Source organism: Saimiri boliviensis, chromosome 13, assembly GCF_048565385.1.
Source record: "Saimiri boliviensis isolate mSaiBol1 chromosome 13, mSaiBol1.pri, whole genome shotgun sequence".
Classification (NCBI taxonomy): domain Eukaryota; kingdom Metazoa; phylum Chordata; class Mammalia; order Primates; family Cebidae; genus Saimiri; species Saimiri boliviensis.
Genome location: NC_133461.1, coordinates 94344190 through 94368906, shown reverse-complemented (window position 1 = coordinate 94368906; position 24717 = coordinate 94344190). Strand labels below are relative to the sequence as shown.

The window sequence follows — 24717 nt, the reverse complement described above, 5'->3', positions numbered from 1 at the left end:
CATCCACTGAATTATCTTCAAGTCAGGACATGATTGTGTGAATGAGCAAATAAAGCATGGAAGGGAAAAAGTAACCTTTGGGAAAGTGACTCAGAACAGCATAACTGAGATGAACAGCCCCGGTCCTTGCCTTGCCTCCCAAGCTGTGGCATCCCACAGGCAAGTTTCTAACGCTGTATCTGAAACTGATGGAGTCAAGTGTGTTTCAAACTCCCAGGAGTTTTGGACTTCATGAAGATGATTTCTCAAGAGACTGTGTCCTCTTCTTCCTGCAGGGAGGGAAATACCTTCTGAGACTGTAGGTGGAAAATCCTCTCCAGTGTCTTCTTTGTCCTCTGTCTCCGCCCACCCTTTACAATAGAGCATGGGCAAGAAACAGCAGCACCAAACAGGAGGCCGCTACCTCTGTGTTATGCCCTCGACAGTGTACCCGGTAAGAGGTAGATTTCTTTTGTTGTTGTTATGAAACGGAGTCTCAGTCTGTCACCCAGGCTGGAGTGCAGTGCTGTGATCTCAGTTCGCTGCAACCTCTGCCTCCCGGGTTCAAACAGTTCTCCTGCCTCAGCCTCCTGAGTAGCTGGGATTGCAGGTACCTGCTACCAAGCCCAGCTAATTTTTGTATTTTTAGTAGAGATGGGATTTCACCATATTGGTCAAGCTAATTTTTGTATTTTTAGTAGAGATGGGATTTCAGCATATCGGTCAGGCTAATTTTTGTATTTTTAGTAGAGATGGGGTTTCACCATATTGGTCAGGCTAATTTTTGTATTTTTAGTAGAGATTGGGTTTCACCATATTGGCCAGGCTAATTTTTGTGTTTTTAGTAGAGATGGGGTTTCACCGTATTGGCCAGGCTGGTCTTGAACTATTGACCTTGTGATCCACCCACCTCTGCTTCCCAAAGTGCTGGGATTTGACATTTAGTCAAATTAATAGATTCTTGTGAGGAACACTCCCAAGAGAAGGAGTGTAATTACTGCAGGATTTGGTGAATCATGGTGACTATGTGACTAACCAAGTAATTACCCTGGGGAAACTTTACCTCTATCATCCACCTTTACCTAAATTATATGTTAGCATCGAAGTAGTCCTCAGTAATCTGATGGTTTAAAATTGTTTAATTTCCTAATATATTTAAATGGGTGAGGTATCCCTGTCTTTTCTTCTTCTCTCTGCTCTTTCTCATCCAACTGAACTTTGTACCCCCAGATGAAGTTAAATGCTTTTTTTTTTTTTTTTTGAGACAGTCTACCCCTGTCACCAGGCTGAAGTGCAATGGCACAATCTTAGCTTACTGCAACCTCTGCCTCCTGGGTTCAGGTGATTCTCCTGCCTTAGCCTCCTCAGTAGCTGGGACTACAGGTGCATGCCACCACACCCACCTAATTTTTGTATTTTTAGTAGAGACAGGGTTTCACCATATTGGCCAGGATGGTCTCAATCTCTTGACCTTGTGATCCACCTGCCTCAGCCTCCCAAAGTGCTGTGATTATAGGTGTGAGCCACTGTGCCCAGCCAAGTTAAATGAAATTAAAAGTATGAACAAGACTGAGGCTAGGGATGGTGGCTCACAACGTATCCCAACACTTTGGGAAGGCTGAGATGGGTGTATCACCTAAGGTAAGGAGTTTGAGATTAGCCTGGGCAACTTGGTGAAACCTTGTCTCTACTAAAATACAAAAAATTAGCTGGGTGTGGTGGCAGGTGCCTGTAATTCCAGCTACTCTGGAGACTGAGGCAGGAGAATTGCTTGAGTCTGGGAGGCAGAATTTGCAGTAAGCCAAGATCATGCCACTGTCCTCCAGCCTGGGTGACAGAGCTAGACTCTGTCTCTAAAAACAAACCAAAAAATACGAACAAATTCTGAAAAGCCTAATTTTGGATACTGAAATAAGTAAGACTTTGTCCTAAGCATAGTAAAGGTAGCCAAAATGAAGTAAGATTTTTTGGCTATAGATCAATGTTTAAGGTAGGACTGGCAGGACTGGCAGTTTGGGAGCTGAACATGCCACTTTCTTTGTCCCCATGCCCATGAAATGCAGGGAAATGATGACTGGTACTTAGTTGGAAGTACTGCAGGCTGTGTCCGAAAGGATTTGCTGGGCAGGTGCAGTGGCTCATGCCTATAATTCTAACACTTTGGGAGACCAGGCAGGAAGATCGCTTGAGGGCAAGAGTTTGAGACCAGCCTGGACAACAGAGACCCTGTCTCTATGTTTAAAAATGAAAAAAAAAAAAAAAAAAAAAGGATTTATTAAGGCCGAGTGGACCAATTCCATTCCATAGAAATATAATGTGAGCCACATTTGTCATTTAAAAATTTTTAATAGCTACATTTATAAAAGTAAAAAGAAACAGGTAAAATTAATTTTAATAATATATTTTAAACCACTAAAGCTAAAACATTAAGACCACAATGTATAGTTAATATAAAAATCAATATTTTAAAAATCCATTTTTTATACAAAGACTTTGAAATCCAAGGTGTATTTTACCCTTAGAGATTATCTCAATTTGTAGGAGGCCCATTTCATGTGTTCAGTAGCATTGTAGCATCGTATAGCTATTAGCTACCTTGTTGGACAGTTTATGGAATGTGAAAGTTTAAAAAGCAGAGCTGGTACCTAAATCCTCAGCAATTTGCGATTCTTCTGGAAAAAGAATGGCCTCTACTTAGAAATTTCTTTCTTATTTACTATGTATTATAATCTGAAATCCATTAGTAAAAATAATTTTATTTTTAGTACTTCCAGTAAATCCAGCAAAATACACTAGATTCATGCTGAGAGTTGTACCTAATTCCTTAGTCACATAGGAGTTATAATTTGAATCCAAAATTTGAGAAAACTAAAAACAGACACACAGACCAATAAAACAGCATAGAGAACGAAGAAACAAACCCACACACCTGTGATCAACTCATTTTTGACAGATGCCAAGAACATACACTGGGGAAAAGACAGTCTCTTTAATAAATGATGCTAGGAAAACTGGATATCCATATGCAAAAGAATAAAACTAGACCCCTAGGTCTCACCATACACAAAAATCAAATCAAAATGTATTAAAGATGGAAATGTAAGACCTCAAACTGTGAAACTACTGCAAGAAACCATTAGGAAAAATCTCCAGGTCATTGGTCTGGACAAAGACTTCTTGAGCAATACCTCACAAGCACAGGGAACCAAAGCAAACATGGATAAGTGGAATCACATCAAGTATCCAGCAAAGAATACAGTTAACGAAGTGAGGAGACAATCTGCAAAACGGGAGAAAATGTTTGCAAACCAGCATATATACAGATCTTAAACCACACTATAAAAAAACACTAATAATTCAACTTAAAAATGGGCAAAAGATATTGAATCGACATTTCTCAAAACAAGAAATACAAATAGCAAACAGGCATTTGAAATGGTACTCATTGGTCATCAGAGACATGCAAATCAAAACTACCATGAGATATCATCTCTTCCCATTTAAAATGGCCTACAAAAGGCAGGCGATAAGAAATGCTGATCAGGAGGTGGAGAAAAGGGGACACTTGTACACTGTCAGATGGAATGTCAATTAGTACCACCATTATGAAGAACAGTTTGGAGGTTCCTCAAAAGACTAAAAGTTGAGCTACCATAAGATCCAGCAACTCCACTGCTGGGTATATACCGAAAAGAAAGGAAATCCATATATCAAAGAGATTTCTGCACTCCTATGTTTGTTGCAGCACTATTTACAATAGCTAAGATTTGGAAGCAACCTAGGTGTCCACCAACAGATGAATAGATAAAGCAAATGTGGTACATATACACAATGGAGTACTATTCAGCCACAAAAAGGAGTGGGATCCAGTCATTTGCAACAACATGGATGGATCTGGAGATCATTATTTTAAGTGAAATAAGCCTGGCACAGAAAGACAAACATCGCACGTTCTCACTTATTTGTGGGAGCTGAAGATCAAATCAATTGAACTGATGGACATAGAGGGTGGAGGGATGGTTATCAGAGGCTGGGAAGGGTACTGGGGAGTTGGCAGGGAGGGGAGGTGGGGATGGTTAGTGGGTACAAAAAAATAGAATGAATAAGATGATTTGCCAGCCCATCAGGGTGACTATAGTCAATAATAACTGTATATTGTAAAATAAAGAATGTAATTTGTTTGTAACTCAAAGGGTAGATGCAAACATCTCAGGTATCCCAAAATATATTTGCCTACTATGTATCCACAAAAAATTTTTTTAAATATAATTAAAAATTGAAAAACAAGAAAATGGGAGGAAGCTGCAATCAGAAGGGGTTTTCCCATCTATCTTTTTGAAAAGACATTTGCAGAGTCTTACATATTCTGTTGACTTTAACCCTGAAATCCTGTTAGTAGCAACTTAAATTGTTCTAAGGAAAACCCAGTGCATGAAAAGGGATGCTAGTAAGTGAATGTTGAAATGATTCAAAAATAGACTTCAAGCTTGTTTAGGCAATTAGACTGCTTCCCTGCTGAAACCAGGGAATTTACATTTTACAGCCTTGTTTTTCAACAGTCATTCTGCATCTAGAATTACTCAACTAGAAAATGGAAAGAATAATAACAACAGCTGGCACCTATTATAGGCGTTGTTTTCAGTGTATTACATGTATTGATTTGTTTAATCCTCACAATAACCATGTGAAGAAGATATTGTATTTTATTCCCACTTTAAGAACCAGACCAAAAAGGTACACTCACTCACCCAAGATCACACAGGTGGGTATAAATGCATATGAATTCAAACACACGTTAATAACCATTTCATTCTGACCCTTCACCTATTAGCTTTTCAGGATGCAGTAAAAAAAAAATAATACAATGATATTTGATTATTTTAAAAAGAAAGCATAGTATAATACATTATTAATATTAAAAATAACTCTTGGCCAGGTGCAGTGATTCACACCTCTAATCCCAGCACTTTGGGAGGCCAAGGCGGGTGGATCACCTGAGGCCAGGAGCTCGAGATGAGCCTGGCCAACATGGCAAAACCTCGTCTCTACTAAAAATACAAAAATTTTTAGCCAGGTATGGTGGTGGACATCTATAATCCTAGCTACTCAGGAGGCTGAGGCAGGAGAATCATTTGAACCCAGGAAGCAGAGATTGCAATGAACTGAGCTGGCACCATTGTACTCCTGTACTCCAGCCTGGGTGACAAAGCGAGACTGCATCTGAAAAAAAAAAAAAAATCCTCTTAGAGGCTGGGCGTGGTAGCTCATGCCTATAATCCTAGCACTTTGGGAGGGTGAGGCGGGTGGATCGCTTTGAGCTCAGAAATTCAAGACCAGCCTGGTCAACATTCTGAAACCCCGTCTCTACTAAAAATACAAAAGTTAGCTGGGCGTCGTAGTGCATGCCTGCAATCCCAGCTACTTGGGAGGCTGAGGCTGGAGAATCACTTGAACCTGGGAGATGGAGGTTGCAGTGAGCCAAGATCACACCGCTGCATTCCAGCCTGGGTAATGGAGCAACATGCCGTCTCAAAAATGATTAAGTTAAATTTTAAAATAACTGTTAGAGAACATGACTTTTGTCAAAGAAAATCCAATTTTGTTTTATGTTTAGATTGTATGTAGTTTGTCTCATATATCAAGACGGCTAATACTTAAACTTATTCATTCATTTATTCTGCTCAAATATCACCTGTCAGTGAAGTTTTCCCTGGTCACTTAAAGTAAAATAGTAACAATCTTGCCCAGCTCTTGGTAAACTCAATCCTCCTTACATATTACATATAGTAAATGTACTTACATATTTGTGTTGTGTCTTTTTCCTTCCACTATAATATAAGCTCCACATAGGTGAAATTTTTTCTCTTTCGTTCGTTGCTATATCCCAATACTTACAAAACAATGCTTAAACCTTTACTGCTTATTTATAATAAATGTATTACTATTATAAATCCTCAAGAAATATTTACTAATTTAATGAATGAAATTTTTTGTTTATTTATTTATTTATGCCAAAACAACATACATAGCAATTACGTGCATGGGCTTTGGAGCAAGACAGTCTTGGGTTAAACTCATAACAGCCATTTACCATTTGTAAAATGAACAAATCACAATAATTACATTGACCTTGTAAAGTTGTTGCGAAAATTAAAACTGGCATAGGGGCTGACATTAGGCTATGCCCCATGAATACTATTGCTATTATCATTATTATTATTTGAAATGGAGTCTCACTCTGTCACCCAGGCTAGAGTGCAGTGGTGCAATCTCTGCTCACTGCAATCTCCGCCTCCAAGGTTCAAGCAATTCTCTTACCTCAGCCTCCCAATAGCTGGAATTACAGGAATGTGCCACCACGCCTGGCTAATTTTTATATTTTTAGTAGAGATGGGGTTTCACCATGTTGGTGAGGATGGTCTCAATCTCTTGACCTTGTGATCCACCTGCGTTGGCCTCCCAAAGTGCTGAGATTACAGGCGTGAGCCACTGTGCCTGGCCTATTGCTATTATTTATATACAGTTTTTAAATTATTCATTTGTTAAATAAGTATAGTATCAAACACCATGTTAATTGCTTAAGAAGTTTAAACTTTTCAAAAAAAAAAATCTCATTTGAGACAAGTTACAACTTTTAATATACTGCAGAACACATGAGAAGTAAAGAAAATCTTAACACACTTTCCTACTCCCACAGCTTCTGGTCCCCATTTCTATCTCCTGACTATAAAGTAAGTAAAAGCCAGACACAGGAGCTCAGGGCAGTCAGCAATGGAAAATGAGTGTTTCCCTGAGAGCCAATGCCTTTCCAGTAAGGAGCTCCAGCCTCAGGTCAGCACCAGGTGGATGAGCTAAATCTGCTATTCTGACACAAGCCAGGGAACTCCAAAGGGGACTTAAAAAGTTGCAGTTTCAGTAACAGCAAAAACAGGCACAAGTTCTTTTTTTAAAGATCAGCATGATTTCCATGGATTAATATCAAGCAAATGTTTTCATAATCAAAGATCAGCAAAAACACAAACAAGTCACACTGATGAAAAAGAAGGAAATATACAGGTTTAGACCCCAAGGTGTTCAGATTTTAGAATTATTGAAGAACATAAAATAATTAAGTGGTATTTGCAGAAATAAAGAATGGGATCATAAACTTGACCAAGAAACCAAATGATAGGTAGATGTTCAAAAAAGCCTAATGGAACTTTCAAAAATGAAAAATATAGCCTGGCACAGTGGCTCACACCTGTAATCCCAGCAGTTTGGGAGGCTGAGGCAGATGGATCACTTGAGGCCAGGAGTTTGAGACCAGCCTGAGCAACATGGCAAGACCACCATCTCTGCAAAAAATACAAAAATTAGCCAGGAGTGGTAGCTTCTGCCTGCAGTCCTAGCTACCCAGGAGGCTCAGGTGAGAGAATTGCTTGAGTCTGGAAGGCTGAGGCTGGAGTGAGCCATGATAATGCCACTGCACTCCAGTCTGGGTGATGAAGTGAGACCCTGTCTCAAACAAACAAAAACCCAAAACTAAAACAACCAGCAAAAACAAAGAAAGAAAACAAAGAGATGAAAGACAAACACACAGAGAGAGAGAGAGAGAGAGAGGAAAGAGGAAAGAGGAAAGAAAAGAAAGAAAAGAAGGAAGGAAGGAAGGGAGAGAGAGAAGGTAGGAGGGAGAGGAAGGGAGGGACTGGATAAGCACCGAGTAGAAAATAAGTGAAAAATACAATTGGTAAATAAGCGAGCAATATAATTGTTAAAATAAAAACTCAGTGAACAGATTCAATAGTGAATTAATGGCAACTGAAGAGAGACTGTATCAGCCTAGACATAGGAAATATGTGGACAGAATACGGAGTATGGAATGATGAGGCCTGCCTTACATATCATCAATCAGAGTCACAGAGGTAGAGAACAGAAAGAAGGGAGGAGAGATGGGAACTGAGGAGCAAAATGCATTTCTGATTAAAAAAAAAAAAAAGTATGTACAGAAAGCTTAGCAAACAAGATCGATAAAAATAAAACTGTAACTAGGTAAACCCTAGTGAAATTTCAAAAGTCAAAAACAAAAAGAAGATCTTAAAAAGGATCTAAAACAAAAAGAAGATTACTTACAAGGTATGATAATGAAACATGGAAGCCATCTCAACACACAAAAATAGGAAGCCAGAATAATGTGTGACTGCTATGCATCAACAAAATCAAAAATAAAAATCGAAGTCAGATACTGTGGAACAATATCATCAATGGCCGAATGAAATCCCAGAAAAAAACTGTGTCAAGAATGAGAGTAAAACAACCATCATTTTAGATAATCAAAGACTGGGGAAGTTGCCACCAGCAGACCTTTACTAAAGAAACTTCTGAAGACTCTACTTCAAGATAAAGAAAAATAATTTTTAGAAGGATCGCATGATACACAAGAAGGAATGATGAGCAAATATACTAGAAAATACGTAGTTTATTGGCCAGACATGGTGGCTCATGTCTGTAAATCTCAGCAATTTGGGAGACAAAGGTGGCAGAATTGCTTGAGCCCAGAAGTTCAAGACCAGTGTGGGCAACCCCATCTCTGGATAGTTAGACCCCATCTCTACAGAATTAAAAAAATAATAATAATAGCCAGGTTTGGTAATGCACACCTGTAGTTCTAGCTACTCAGGAGGCTGAGGCTGGAGGACTGCTTCAGCCCACAAGTTGGAGGCTGAAGCTGCAGTGAGCAACCACAACTGCGAAACCCTGCATCCCTGCGCTCTAACCTGTGTGACAGAGAGAGAGACCTCATCTCTTAAAAGAACAAAAAGGAAATCATGTCGTTTATATGTAATAAAACTCATGATGTCTAATTGTAGAATAAACTATTCCAGGGTTATTTTAGTTTGAGAAGAAGACTAAGATATAAGTTACACTTGGGCTTTGTTTACTTAAATTTCAAAGAAAACAACAGAAAAAATCAACAATGGAATATTTAGCTTTCTAACCAAAAGAAAAAAAAGAAAGCCAGAGGATAAGAAAAACAAATGAATAAAAACCTTGTTAATTTTATTCAAATGCAAAGAAGATGACAAAAGAGGCATGAGAAAAGTAGAACAAATAAAAATAGTAAGTTAATCTGTTATATACACATCTAACTATATCAATAAGCACAATGAATGTAAATTATATCATTTTACAAGTTAAAAGAAAACAATGAGAGAGGGAGATTGTCACTGCTAAGGAAAGAAATTGTAACTATCTGCTATTTATGGGGCACACCTAAAACATAACATCAAAAAGTCAAAATAAAAGAATAGGAAAAGATAAAATGGAAAAATGTTAATTTAAAGCAAAATCATATTAAATGACTCTTTGAATGAAGAAAACTGTCCCCAATCCTACCAGAATTACTTTCATTTTTATAAATTATTTTTTGTCTCAAGCTTCCATATTTTTGTATTACTGTATTAGTGATATACATTTAATTTTATTTCTGTTTTTTCTTCTAAAGTATATTTGCTTTTAAATGGAGTATAATTATTTAAAATGTAATATAATCATTTTCCAAACTTTTAGGTAGTTTTTTGTTTGTTTGTTTGTTTGTTTGTTTTAAGGAAATGATGTCTTGCTTTGTTGCGCAGGTTGGAGTGCGGTGGTGCAATCATAGCCCGCTGCAGCCTCAACCTCCTGGGCTCAAGCAATCTTCCCACCTCAGCTTCCCAAGTAACTAAGCCTGCAGGAGTACACTACCATGTCTGGCTGATTTTTGCATTTTTTGTAGAGATGGGCTCTTGCTATGTTGCCCAATGCTGTTTTTGAACTCCTGAGTTCAAGTGATCCTCCAGCCTCATCTTCCTGAGTAGCTGAAACTATAGACACATACCACCATCCCTGGCTGGTAGTTTGCATAATTTCATAATAGATACTTAGAGGGTGATTGTTAAATGTGTCTGACCTTTTTGTAATGTAATTATATTTCCTATGGGCACTGTGGCTTATACCTGCAATCCCAGCACTTTGGGAGGCTAAGGCAGGAGGACTGCTTGATACCAGGAGTTCAAAGACCAGCCCTGGTAATATGGCAAGAAGCTGTTTCTACAAAAAGAAAAAAAAAAAAATTACCCAGGTGCGGTGCTGCATGCTTGTAGCCCAGCTACTCGAGAGGTTGAGGCAGGAGGATTGCTTGAACTTAGAAGTTTGAGGCTGCAGTGAGCTATGCCACTGCACTCCAGCCTTGGCAACAGAGGAAGACCCTAACTCTAAAATTTTTTTAATTAAAAAAATTATATTTCCTACATGACTATTCTAGTAATTCATTTTATGAGTTTACTACCTACTATGTGAAGTAAAAAATTCATTTTGTCTTAAGCGCTCCATTTTTAAATTTCAGAGTCCACTGTCATCTGAATACTTCTGGATTTAGGAACTGCCCATGTTCATCTTACGCACACCGTTCCGATTTTAGAGATTTTGAACCTGATGCTGTTTGGTCTTCTTTCAGGCTGAAGTGTTCTTTTCTTTTAGCGTGTCTTCACATAGCTCCACCTATCTGGCTGATCATTTCATCTAATCTTTTTCTTGTTCCTTTTGAAGAGGGTAGAAAGAAAACAGCTGCTCTGTTAGGTAGGACTTAGATTTGGGGGCATAAGACCTTTGAACAAAGCCTCCTGATGGAGTAGAAGACTGACGTGGAGGTGCTCAAAAATATCAAGAGACAATACCATCAACAACAATGATAATAAATGATATTGACTTTGGACTTACTATATGCCCTGTGCTATTTAATTACACCATATAACAGTGCTTAATTATGAGTCCACAAAGACCTTGAATACCTGTTCTTCTCTCTCTCTTCTCTCCCTTTGTTTCAAAAGAAATCAGAGTCAAATGATAGGAATTTGGGCACATTGCCTATATACAGAAGCTGTAAAGTTGGCATCAGTACTCCCATTCATCTGCCTCTCCTCTGGGTCAAGAGGGCACAATGACAGTATAGATTATTAAACAAAGGCGTGTTAACTTACGAGCAGGAAGCCAAAAAAAATAAAAATCCAAATAAACCATAAAGGTCAATGCTAATGAGCACAGAATGGGCTTGTAACTAACATTCTCCAAGGCTCTGAGGAACTTAGTACAATTGGATTATGTTTCAATAATTGGCATCAGAGCAAAGCTAAATAATAATAATCATACAGTTAGCATAGTACATACCAATTATTTTTGTACATAATTACAGATTTATGCACACTAATGAACTAGATGAACTCCTTACTCATTTCTGACTGCAAACTTTTGTTTCCCTTTTGGGAGTTGAAAAAAAGTCAGTGTGTCAGCAATTCATCTTTTTCTGTCCATTGGATCATCATGCAGAAATTAAATGAGGTGCCTAATGTGAATTTAAATATCAACATTCTGTTGAACTGTAGGATGATGTACTAAAATGTTTAGTTTGCATTGCATTTCAACACGTATGTGTCATTCTAAGTTTGTTAATTTTGGATTGTGAAAAATGAAAGTTTTGCATAAATCTAAATTGTACTAAGGGCACTGTGCCAATATATTTTTTATATTGTTTTGCAGAAGGATACGCATCAATCTGTTCGATCTCATCTTTTAAAATCTTCTTTATAGGCTGCAGAAAGCAATTACATCTTTAATCTCAAACATATAGCCATTAAATTAATATTTTGAACAGTTCCCAGAAAGTGTTATAGTTTTATCTGGCAAGCTAAGCATCTGACACCAGTATTATCATGGTGTATTAAAACCCAAACCAAACTGTAACAAAGCAAAAAAGCAAGGCTCATGTTGCCATCCAGTTGGTTAGTCTGTGCTAGAGTCAATCCTAGACCCTTGCTCTTTCCTTCTGACAAATGGTCCATATCTGAGAACAGAGACTGGCTAGACCCAGAGCTGTAGCCCTCAGTCAGGAAGCTGAGTCTATGTGAGTTGTCCTATGCCCTGCCCAACTGAAACAGCAAGATTTCTTATTACAATTTAAGCAAAGTGAGTGTGCAACATGATATAAAATATTACATACATAAACAACCTGTAGTGTGCATTGAATGTTGACTCATTTATGTAATAGCTTATCTTAAAACAGGCTCTTTATGTAATGAATGGCCCTCACTACCCTTTTAGCTATCACCACCATCCTCCCAATGCAGTCTGAGTGTCCTGAGATCTCATCAGTTGTAGTCAGAATTTACTCAGGACCTGCTAGCTAGAGGTATCAGAGTGACAGCTGATGAGCATTGGGCAAGGGGAGACTGGCAGTGGTTAGGGTGTGATGATGATGATCTGAAGCTGGTATCATAGACTTCACCTCCCTCCCATTTTCCACAGCTCTGCTCCTTAGTCATCTCTTCAGCTTCCTACTCATTGCATTTTGACAAAAGGCACCTGCAGCTGTGGCATTCAACATTAGAGTCCCCAGTTGCTACTCAGGGCCTTTTGGATCCCAACTGGAATGCCCCCCACTGTGGAGGGCTTCTGGTGCTGCTCTGCCCTGAAGAGCATTCTTTCTGGGTTCCAGGGATAGAGCTGAGAAAACACTTTTTTATCTGTGATTTTTTAACTGCAATTAAATGAATGCTATTATTATAAGTTATGATGACTTTATATAACAAGGTGCCTTATTCTAAAGTGGAGAATTTTCTGAAGCATTTGTATTGAAAATGTAATATAAAAATAGTAAACTGGTGATTGAAGAAAAGTCAGGGGCCATTACTCATCATCTCATCCTAACTCTACAGTGTCTTTAATTTTTACATGTTATCTCCAAGGTCATGTATATATGGACTCTGATTTTTACCCTGTGTTATGACTGAGTTCATATCAGACGAGTATTTTTAAATGGCCTTGTTTATGCAAGCTGTTTGCAAAGGGAAAACGTTACTACAGGTTCATAAAATCTTGCCTTTCTTTTCTGCAAGATGTCATCGCAGTGGCTGACTCTCATTCTGTTCCTTCAGGGGAGCTGCATAGCCGAGCTAAAATAAAAGGCAAAGATATCCATATATCAAGTAGCCTGAATTCTTACTTCCTCTGTCAGCTGCTATTTAAGTATATGTAAAGAAATCACCTTAACCTTGTTATACTTTAGAATCTCTGGGACTGACAGAAAAGGGAAGATAAAAATTAGAGCCCTAACCCTTGGCAAGACAACACTTAGCCTTCCTGGAAGGGAGTTGTAGGGGCCTTTGAATTACAGGGACCTCCCTTCAGCATATATCCCCCTGCCTCAAAAATGCACATATAAGAAGTTTTCTGCTGAAGAGGGAAAAATATGTCTTAAAATGTCCCATTTTGAATTGCATATCCTACTCCACGTATATAAATTCTGAAGTGAGAGTAGTTGTCTCTGATTGAAAGGATCTTGCAGAAAAGGTGACATTTGTGTCAGACATTAAAGACAGATGGGACTAAATTAGGTAGCACTAGTAGGTGAAAGCATCTTACATGGAGGAGCACTAGGGGCAAAGCTCAGAAAGGGAAAAATCTAGAATGTGTTGGAGGACCGCGAGGACACCCATGCATCAGGAAGATGTTCATACAGGGTGTCCCATGGAAGCTGCCACCTTGAACCACAAGGGCAGGACTGTGGTCCCAGACAACCAGAGCCAAGCCTCCTGTGAGAGGTGAGAGGCCATAAGGCCAAATCTCACTGTACACATCTTCCTTTGCCTCAGCCACTGTAGAGGTGCCAGCATCCCATCATCCATTGTCACCAGAGCTCTCACTCACACATGTCTCTCCTGTTCCAACAAAAATGTTTCCATCTCACAGCCTCCCATTGCAACATTGTTTTCATCTCTATTCTGAAATGTGGTGATGTTTTGAAACTACTTCTCCCATGACCACCAAAGGCTGTTTTATTTCCCATACTCCATGTAACCATGTAAGGTGGGTATTTTCCTTCCTTTCCTCTGTCACCAGCAGATCATTGTTCCCCTGTTTCTGCAACAACTTTGCCCTTTGGAGTTCGTCTGACTTGGATGCACCTTCTCCTTTGTAACTACCATCTCCCCATCACTCCTCTTCATTCACTGAAGACTTTAGCTCCTGGTTCCCTGTCTTCCTCTCCACCCCAAATTCTGTCATCAGTCTTTGTAATTTCAGCATTCCCAGGAAAGTCCATTTCAGTTCCCTGGCATCTCAATTTCTTCACCTCTTTATCTCAAGTGATCTTTTATTTCTGTCTGCTTCAGCACCCACTCCATTAGTTATCCCCTGGACCATTGCACCATCTCTAAAATCTTGAAGACCAACATCAAGCTCTTGGGCCATCCCATAGCCTTCTCGTTTATTTGTTTAAGTATCCCTACTAGAAAAATCCTTCAATTTCTTCACGGCCTCCACTCCATCAATTCTCTCACTTCTCTCACTTTCTCACTGTTTGATATCCTCATAAATGCCTTCTTTTTTGCCTAGTTTCAATTCATATTTCGCCATTCTAGTTACTTTTTACAAAGACCATACATTCCTTTATCTTCCATAGTTCCATGGACAAATTCAGCCTTCTGCTTTCTCTATGCTGAGCACAACTGCAGAAAGTTCTATTATTTCTTTCATTCCAAGTTCATGACTTTAGACTTCAAATGAGCTCTCAATTGCTTATTGGTGCTCCTCTACTTCTCTAGTAAGCTCAGCTTCCAGTACTCCTGCAGAATCAATCTCCCTCTCCTTATTAGATCAGTCTTGACATAAACACATGTTCTAATATTTCCCTCCACAAACCCCTTTAAGCTACCATCTATCAAAGCAGAACTTCTCTAAAGGATTGTCAGGCTATAATCCTTCTATTTCTTTGTTTCTTATTCACTTCTCAATCAACTCCAAACTGTCTTCTGCCAAAATTGTATTTCTCATCCCAGTATACCCCAGGATGTCAAATCCAATGGTCAGTTTTCTAGTCAGTGACTGTGGTAGGCTGAATAACAGCCCTTGCCCCGAGATGTTCCTGTCATACTGTCCTCTGCTGTGAATATTCACTTTATATAGCACACCTTGCAATTAGGTCTGATTCAGGGACGTCACACAAGCTAGTTTCTCTGCCTGGAATGTCCAGTGCATATTCCACTTTGTAATCTTTTTAGGGAAGTCCTCCTTGATCCCTAGTGAAGTGCTTTTCCCCTGTGATTCTCTGTTACAGTATCTGCTTCATGACACTTCTCACAGTGAATTTGTATGAATTGAGTTGTTCTTTAATTATGTTATCTTCTCCCTTAATGACTCAGTGGAAAGCTACACAAGACCCAGAGACATAACTTATTCACCAGCATTAACCGGACACTTAGCAAAGTTCGAGGCCTGTAATATAGATGCTCAATAAATATTTGCTGAGTGTTCATTATTGAGAGGGAGGTAGTTGAAATGGAAAAATGTTACTAGAGGCATACAAAGCTAGAATGTGAGAGGCCAGATTGTGGAGAGTACCAAATGTCATAGTGGGGAGTTCACGCTTTATGGATAATAGAGAAACATGAAATATTTTGAGCCAATAAAACCAAATTGCTTGGACCCATGTTATGGACAAATATCCCTAGAAGCAATATAAGGGATAGATTATATTAGAAAGAAATTGGAGGTGACAGGACGGGGTGGCTCACACCTGTAATCCCAGCCCTTCAAGAGGACAAGGTGGGCAGATCACTTGAGGTTGTGAGTTTGAGACTAGCCTGATCAACATGGTGAAATCCTGTCTTTACTAAAAATACAAAAATTAGCCAGATATGGCAGTGCATACCTGTAATTCCAGCTACTCAGGAGGCTGAGGCAAGAGAGTCACTTGAACCCACAAGGAGGAGATTCCAGTGAGCCAGGATAGCACCACTGTACTCCAGCCTGGGTGACAGAGAAAGTGAGACTTCGTCTCAAAAACAAATAAGCAGACAACAACAAAAAACAAATAAACACAGAAGAGAACTGAAGGCAAGGATTCTGAAAAGATGAAATGATTCGGCAGATAGATATATTTTGGGAAGGAAAATGGTTATATAAAAGTATAGTTGTACTAAGTTATATATAGTAATTTTTTATTAAGAATTAACATTATTAGACTTCATCTAACAGTTCAGCCTTGAGTTTGTTGTGTCCGGATTATTATAGCTTTAGAATGAATGTCCCAGGTTATCTTGGGATATATGTATTCCCACGAGCTATAGAGCATTTATAGTTTGTGGTTTGGGGGCTAATCAGGCCTAAAAGCGTCTCTCCACAGTAACTGGAAAAAGCCTCCTGTATTCAACTATTTTTAAACACAAACAACCATTCACTCCTTCCAAATCCGATTGCTGTAAACTTGGTGAGCAAGCCCTCTTCTCGGGTTGTGTATGTGCCAGCTCTGAGTTCTGAAGCCTGGTGCCTTCAAATTATCTGGATTGAAACAGTGCCTGGAAAATGTGATTAAAGTAGGTGATGAGTTCTGAAAACTTAGAAAATAGTCATGCAGGTTTTAAAGATGGGTTTAACATAAACCAGACAAAAATTAATTCTACCCAAAGTGCTTGGAAAAAGGAAGAAAGAGGCCAAGAACAGTTTTATTTTAAATGCCAGTAGCAATAGGCAATGGAGAAAGCAAGGTGTTGACTTAATACCAAGAGATCTTCTTTGGAGCAAAGGGCTTTAGAGGGACGTTTTATCACATATTGTCTCTAAATCCAGACATTTTCAGTGGAGCAAACACAGTGAATGTGTTTGGTTCCATATCAGTAATGCATGAACAGATAATAGGGGTGACAGTGGGTCCACTCCCTGCTGAGATGCGTTGTAACTCAAGTACCTGCTTCAGGGGATCTGCAGGTGGGGGGCCTCCCTGGTTGTCACCCAGCACAACTGTCACTTACCCTCAGCTGGCATCCCCATTACAGTGGAAACCCAGAGAAAATGGAAACCCAGAGAAAATGTTGGGAAACAAAATGCAAACTGCTGTGAAAGGCAGCTGAATTTCATTAACTTCAGTTTTCATCGTTAGCACAGAAGGTGTTACATTAATCCCTAGGTAGTTCTAGGACTAGAGTAATTTGTGTTGAAGAAACAGAGCAGGTTGGGCATGATGGCGCATGCCTGTAATCTCAGCACTTTGAGAGGCCAAAGCAGGATTTCTTGAGCCCAGGAGTTCCAAACTAGCCTGGGCAACATGGAAAGTCTCCTTCTCTACTAAGAAAAATTTTTTAAAAAATAGCTGGATGTAGTGGCACATGCCCATGGTCCTAGCTGCTTGGGAGACTGATAGCTACTCCGGAGACTGAGGTAGAAGGATTGCTTGAGCCTGGCAGGTTGGGGCTGCAGTGAGCCATGATCATGCCACTGCACTCCAACCTGGAAAATAGAGCAAGACCCTGCCTTAAAACAAAATGAACAAAAAAAGACAAACAGTGCAATAAAAAGGAAGGAAATAAATAATTCAAGTAAAAGAAATTTTACAAAGCCAGTAGGCATTCATAATGTGATTAAGTGATTTTATGCCAGTATTTTTAAAAATGTATTAATGACATGTATCTGTCATGTATTTGAACCTCTCAGACTAAGACTACAGAATGGAAGATACCTGAGCCAAGGGAAGGGGTCATCATCTGGGTATCAGGGGACTTGAATACTAGCCAAAATTCTGCCTCTTACTAACTCTCCAGCCTTGCACAGGTAGCTTCACCTCTCTGTCAATTATTCTCATCTTAGACTAGAACGTGGCATTCACTTTAGAAAGGAGGACTGACATCTCAGAGACTAGCAGGGACAGAGTCTATGGACGTAGATAATGTTGGAGTGGAGCAGAAGGCTGACCCCAGCTTGGATGTCACCCTTTCTGGAGGGGAGGCAGTGAGTTCATCCTTGGAAGGGAAGAAGTAGTAGCCTATGTGAAGAGGATCTGGGGAAGGGTGTCTTTGCAAGTGCACAGGAGATCAGGAAAAGCTAGCGAAGCCATATGTACAATCACAGACTTGCAGTGAGCTCACTGATGGCCCCTCATGGTCCTAGCATTCTCCAGTGTGTGGAGCGAAATGGAAATCCTGGAGCAGTGGAAGGGTGAGAAGGAGTGAGGGCCAGCAAAGGGCCCGGGCCAGGCCTGTCATCCCAGCACCCTGGGAGGCCCAGGCAGCTGTACTGCTGCAGCCTAGGAGTTTGAGACCAGCCTGGGCAATAGAGAGAGACTCTGTGTCTACAAAAAAACTTACTTAAAGAAATGAGCTTGGTGTGCTGGCACATGCCTGTGGTCTCTACTCGGGAGGCTGAGGTGGGGGGATCACTTGAGCCTAGGAGTTTGAGGCTGCAGTGAGTGATGAGGCTCACTGCACTCCAGCCTGGACAACAGAGTGAGACACGGTCTCAAAAACAAAAAGGAAAAAGAAAAAAGTCCTGTGATCAAGGTCTTTAAGAAACATCACAGAGTACTTCCTTCTTGAAGATTTGTGGTGTGTGTTAGCATACTGAAGGCTCTAACAAGTCCTACAGTAAAGAAACAGGGTAAACTATTTACATCACCTTTCTAGAGCTCGCTTGACTAAAAAAACTTTTTTGAAAAGATATGTTTGTTAAAATGTCACTGAACGTACTAGACATAGCATCATTCTAGGGTATAAAGTTCAAGCTCCCTGAGAAAGTATGTAATGCCTCCAGGATCAAGCTCCTGCCACTGCCTGCTTCAAACTTTATGATTAGCGCTACTGAGCCAAACCACCTGGGGGCTCGTCTGTGCCCAGCCCTGCTCACCCACCTCCCCCCAAGTCTGCGTGCCCCAGCCTGCCCTGTAGATTGCACACCTCATGGTTTCTTTGTGTATGTGTGTTGCTTATGCAAAACCAAGTGCTCTCTCTCCTCCTCTGTAACTGCTCAGTTCTTAATTATCCTTTAGGATTTACGTTACTCAGAATTACCCTAGAGAGCATGTTGTCATGAATATTATGTGACCATGAGTCAAGCCATTTGCTCAGAAAAATAACTCCCTTGTATATAGTAATCTCCATTCTGTGAATTACTTTCTTACATACTATCTCGTCGCTTAGTTCTTGCTTCAGTTCTGTAAAGCAGACAGTATTATCATCACCATTTTATAAGTGAGAAAATGAGCATCAGAGAGTCCAAGTGACTTGCCTAAGATCACCCTCTCGGGAAATGGTAGAGGCAGGCCGTCCTCACTTCCAAGCCAAACCCTGCTTGAATATCACATTCATTGGATATGGGACTCATGAGGCATAGAAGGACTCAAAACATTTGAGCAACTTCTTTCAAAACAAATCGGTTAACCATTTCTCCCTCCTGTCTCTTCCTCTGTCATTGTCACTGCCAGGATCTTCACATCTGCCTCTCAGATGGGGCTCTGTTGACCGGGAAGGGGAGCGTCTGGGTTAAACGAGAAATCATTTGTAACCCCTGCACACGTCTCTTCTCACAGCTGCTGCTCTTCCCAATTTTCTGCTCAGATGACTTTAAAAGCATGTTAACTGCTTTTTTTTCCTGTTTCAGAATGCAAAATAAATGGCACAGTCACTGTGTGTACACACACAAGTATATTTCCTTTGGATGCAAATATTTGCTATAACAAGGAGCTGGAAAGAATGAAGCTTGTTTTAAAAACATTTTTACATCATTTACCATATTTCAAAAGTATAAAATGACCAAAGGAAAATTCTTATCTGTAATTGTGAATGAGCCCGGTAAACCTGGCCTGCTACAGGACTTCATCGTGAGCTGCCTGCATTCTTGACTTTGTTGAATTCATGGAAGATGTTGAGTGCTGCTCAACATCAACGCCCTTGGCCTGCCTGTGGCCCATTCTTTCCTCCTTCCACTGCCACCCATCTGCAGGAGCTATTGGACCTGACAGTCTAGAAGGAAGCAGCCTCAGAAAACCACTTGAATCAAGTTATTAGGGATAGAGGGTTTTCTCCTCCCAGAGTAGCTAATATTTTAAAGAAGAATCCACTCTTACCCCCAAGACAAGGCTTAACCCAGAAAAATTAATCTGTAAGGGTAGAACTCTTGGTTCTGTGGCACTCTGATGGGCACACTTGCATCATATGGAAGCACCCTTTCCTCTCCCGTTTACATAGCTTTCTCTCTAGAGGGGAAAGAAGACAGGTTGAAAAAGCAGCTCAACTGCCTATGTGTGCTCAAGGGAATAAGCAGTCGTTTGCCATTATGAAGACCTACAATAAAGCATTATGCTTCAAATGGTATTTTTTAAATATTTGTGTGTGTGTGTGTTTTTGAGACAGGGTCTCCTTTGTCACCCAGGCTGGATTGCAGTGGCACACTTACAGCTCACTGTAGCCTCAAACTTCCAGGCTCAAGCAATCCTCCCATCTCAGCCTCCTGAATAGCTTCCTCTCAGATGGGGCTCTGTCTCTCAGATGGGACTATAGGCATGCTCTACCACACCTGGCTAATTTTTGTTTTGTTTTGCCTTTTTTGGGGGAGTGGGGGAGAGATGGGGTTTTATCATGTTGGCCAGGCTGGTCTCAAACTCCTGGACTCAAGTGCTCCATCTACGCTGGACTCCCAGAGTGCAGGGATGATATGAGTCCATCTACGTTGGACTCCCAGAGTGCAGCCATGAACCACTGCGCCTGGCCATGGTTGTACTTTTAAGTGTTGCTTTTCTCCCACTGTGTGTTATACTTCGTCTACTTGGTGTGTCCTTTTAAGATACATAAGGCCATTCTGCTATTGCAAGATTTGCTTCTGAAAGCCATAGAGCATGTAAGCTGGGCACATCTGTGCTCCTATCCCACCCATACCCTGCCAAGATTGTCTATACCTCCAGGTCTTCCAGCAAAGGTGAACCAGATCCCAGGCCCACTCAGTGTGACTGCCTCCCCACCCAGCCTGAGTGCCCCACCCTGGGCATGGAGGGCACTGAGGGGCCTTCCAGTGCAAGAGCAGGACTTCAGAGCCCCAGGTTGCAGGTAGGACACAAAAGTTTCAAGTGCTGGCTTTGCCTCTTGATTGTGACCTTGGGTAAGTTGCTTCAGCTCTCAGGCCTCAGTTACTTCATCACTGTAGCTTGCGGAGGATGAAATGAAGTAGCCAGTGGAAACCGCTTGGCTCACAGGGGCAAGAGACGTAACTGCAGCCATTACCAAGGTCAGCAGGCATAGGCGGACTACTTAGAAATGTGCTCTTAGACGTAATTCCTGTTCATCTAATCAAGTTTTTGTGAAGGCTGCGTCCAGTCAGTGCGGAATACTGTGAGGATGACCTCACTGAGGAGCAATGAGAGGTTAAAGGGAGGAGGTACAGCTTCTGGCTCCTTCCTGGGTGGCTCAGAGCATAGCCACCCCACACCCCACTCCTCACACTCAAATGGCCTCCACCCCAGCTTCCCACCTACTTCGTAGTGTAGAACCTGACCCCTGCCTGGCTAAAGAACCCTGCCTCTCACTGCCCAGCACTCTTTAGTATAAAGGGCTTCAGAAGTCAGGAATAAGAGAACCAGCCGTTTGGGCTTGACACAGAATAGAGCATTCAAACTCCCCATGGCTCAGTACTCTAGTCTGTTCAGGCACTTTTTCCATGGACTTCAAAGCAGTTTGCCTGTGTGATCAGCTGCCAAGGTAGGCACGTATCAACCTAAAATACAAAGAAGGGCTCAGAATGTGCCAGTATGTGCATGGGATGGGGGTGGAGGCTGAAAGGGAAATAGAAACAGGATAGAAATGAAAGACTCCATCTAATTAGAATGTTTTCCAAGCTTTCCCATCTGGTTCTTCCAGAAATAATATTCACAAGGGGAAATATCTGACATGGTGTCATCTCCTGAAGAAATTAACTGGGCTTGCTTTTCAGGGAGAGGCAAAAAAATGGTCACCAGGGACTCAGTTTGGAAAAAGCATGAGTTTAAGGAGTTGAGGGGATGATGGGCCCTAATTCCTGGAGAGAGGTGAAAAAAGTTTTCATCTTCTTTTTCTTCTCACCAAATCTCGTCTTTGTTAAATAGAGATAGCTCCTAAATATACTAATTAGGAAGCAGCATGACATCATGGAAACAGCATGGACTTTAGAGCCACAGAGACCTGGGTCCACATCCACTCCATTGCTGTCACTTTGGGCAAAGAGTTTCACTTCTGGAGACTTAAGTCCATGTCTTTGAGACAGAGATTCTTGGTCTTAATATTTACTTTGTTCTAAAGATTAGAAGTAATGTGTGTAAAATGTTGAAATCCTCACCTCTTCAGGGATTATATTAGAATATGGAGCCTTTGGGAGGTGATGGGGTCATGGGGGCAGAGCCTTCATGAATGAGATTCGTTCCCTTCTAAAAGAGACTCCAGAGAAACCTCTCACCCCTTCCATCCCAGTGAGGTTGGAGTAAGAAGACCATTGTCTATGAGGAAGCAGTCCTTACCAGACTCCAAATCTGCTGAGACCTTAATCTTGGACTTTCCAGCTCCTAGAACTGTGAGAAATCAATTTCTGTTGTTTGTAAGTCACCAAGTCTATATTATTTTGTTATGTAGCAACCTGAATGGGCAAAGACAGCAGCTATAATTATCATCATCATTGCCATTACCAATATTGCATGAAGCTCACTTGGACAGAAATTTTCTTATAATAGTGGAAGAAACTAAAGCTCTGACTCTGAAGATGTATCTCTAACAGGTAGATAGAATATTCTGGAGCATCTTGAAGCTTTATTTGTTGAGGCATGAGTAGGGATGGTCAGTACTAGTTCTTACCATTGCTCTGACTCTCCTGGATCATATCTCTCAGCTCAGTTTCTTTATCCATGCCCTTGACACATACTCCCTTAACATGCTCATGCCTTCCTAGCTATTCAGGTTTCACTTCCATCAAACTCTCCCTCAATCCAATTTCTCATCCCAGCTATACCTTGTCTCTCATTTTTTTTAACTTAAGAATGCAGATCATTTTCCAAACACAATTCTTACAGCAGGAAATGGCTGATTACCACAAATTTTTTTTTTCAAATCAAGCTATGAATACTCATCAGGTTGCAACAAAATTGAGCACAATGACTCCAAAGAGCTCCCCAAATAACTGCCAAGGACAGACAGACAGTGGTGGACTCCACCATCTAGGAGAATGAATGAGAATTAGGAGGCAGGTTGTGCCTCCTTTGACCTGAAACTCTGAATGGAATATATCCAGGAGTCTTTGGGATTTCCTGGGTCTTAAGCCTCTAACACTTGTTCACTGGAATCATCATTTCTTTGAGATAATTGATATTCTTCAATCAGTAGTCTTGATAAGGTACTACTTTTATACAATTTTGAATCACATAAGTTCTTAAAAATGCTAGGAAAACAACACTGGAGATGCTAAAGCTCCCTGGTAAGCAAAGGGAGCCCATGTTGGGTGGGCGGATCTTTCTTGGGAGCCTGGACTTTGGAGATGGGAAGTACAGACAGGCTAGACATGCTGTTTACGTTAGGTCCAGTGGCCATAGAGAAGAGAAGAAAGAGCTAGACCTGGACACACACCTCAACCACTGTTCTCCCTAATGACATTACCTTCTGCAAGCCTCTCGATCTCACCCATTGTCTCTTTCTGCATTTCCAAGAGGGGGATCATGCTGCCTACTTAGTAAGTTTGTCACAAGGTTTAAGTGAGAGAAGTTGGTTCTCTGATATCTCCCCCTCCCCACACTGTGCCCACACCCCTTGTCACCCTCATTAGGATTCTGGAATGTTCTTTTTCTCTCTAGAAGTGATGAGAAAAAATCACTAGCATGAATAAAGTATAGTTTAAGTGATCTGTTGTTTGCATTCATCATTTATGAATCTTGAAGGTCTGTGGTGCTAGCAAAAAAAATAAGGACCTCAGCTTAGTATTCTTTCAGCTTAGTATTCTTGAGACTTCAGAGAAATCACAAACAATGATTAGTTTAGAATTACTGTTAGTAACAGTATTATGACAACACTCATCACAAGTCAAGGATTTAACATACACAGTCATGTCTCTACAAAATATACAAAACTAGCCAGGTGTTGTGTGGCACACCTGTAATCTCAGCTACTTTGGAAGCTGGAGCCGGAAAATCACTTGAACCCAGGAAGCAGAAGTTGCAGTGAGCCAAGATTGCACATTACATTCCAGCCCAGGCAACAAGAGCAAAACTCTGTCTCCACCTATATAGGGAACTTACCATGAATGGAACTTACAGGACTAGAAGTTCCTCTGGGCAAGTGAGTGAATGAGTGAGTGGTGAGTGAATATGAAGGCCTAGGACATTACTATACACCACTGTGGGCTTTATAAACATAGTTTGTTTATGTTACAACAAATTTATTTTTAAAATATTTTCCTTCTTCAAAAATAAATGAACCTTAGCTTACTGTAACATGTTTACTTTATAAACTCTTTTATTCTTTTAACCTTTTATCTCTTTGGTAGTAGCACTTAGCTTAAAACATAGTTTACAGCTATAGAGAAATATTTTCTTTCTTTATATCCTTATCCTTATAATATAAGCTTTTTTCTGTTAACTTTTGCTTCTTTCTTTTTAAACTTATTTGTCAAGAAAAAGAGTACAAATACATACAAATGTCTAGGCCTATACAGGGTCAATATCATCAATGTCACTGTCTCCCCCTCCACATCTCGTCCCACTGGAAGGTCTTCAGGGCCAATATCAAGCATGGAGCTGTCATCTCCTAGGATAGCAATGCCTTCTTGTGGAATACCTCCCGAAGACCTGCTGCCTGAGGCTGTTTACAGTTAACTTTTTTTTTTTTTTTTGAGATGGAATTTTATTCTGTCACCCAGGCTGGAGTGCAGTGGCATGATCCTGGCTGACCACAACCTCTG

General features: G+C 40.5%; 1 protein-coding gene and 1 long non-coding RNA gene across 5 annotated transcripts in view; one reads left to right on the top strand and one right to left on the bottom strand.

Annotated features, from left to right (window-relative positions):
• Positions 1-24717, top strand: part of PSD3 (pleckstrin and Sec7 domain containing 3) — a 682522-nt gene that overhangs the window by 114589 nt on the left and 543216 nt on the right. The window lies entirely within an intron of this gene.
• LOC141580853 (uncharacterized) lies at positions 2078-23536 on the bottom strand. The gene is made up of 3 exons (XR_012513239.1): positions 23391-23536; positions 19543-19767; positions 2078-2211 (listed from the first exon to the last, which is right to left on the bottom strand). It is a non-coding gene; the product is annotated as an uncharacterized LOC141580853 (long non-coding RNA).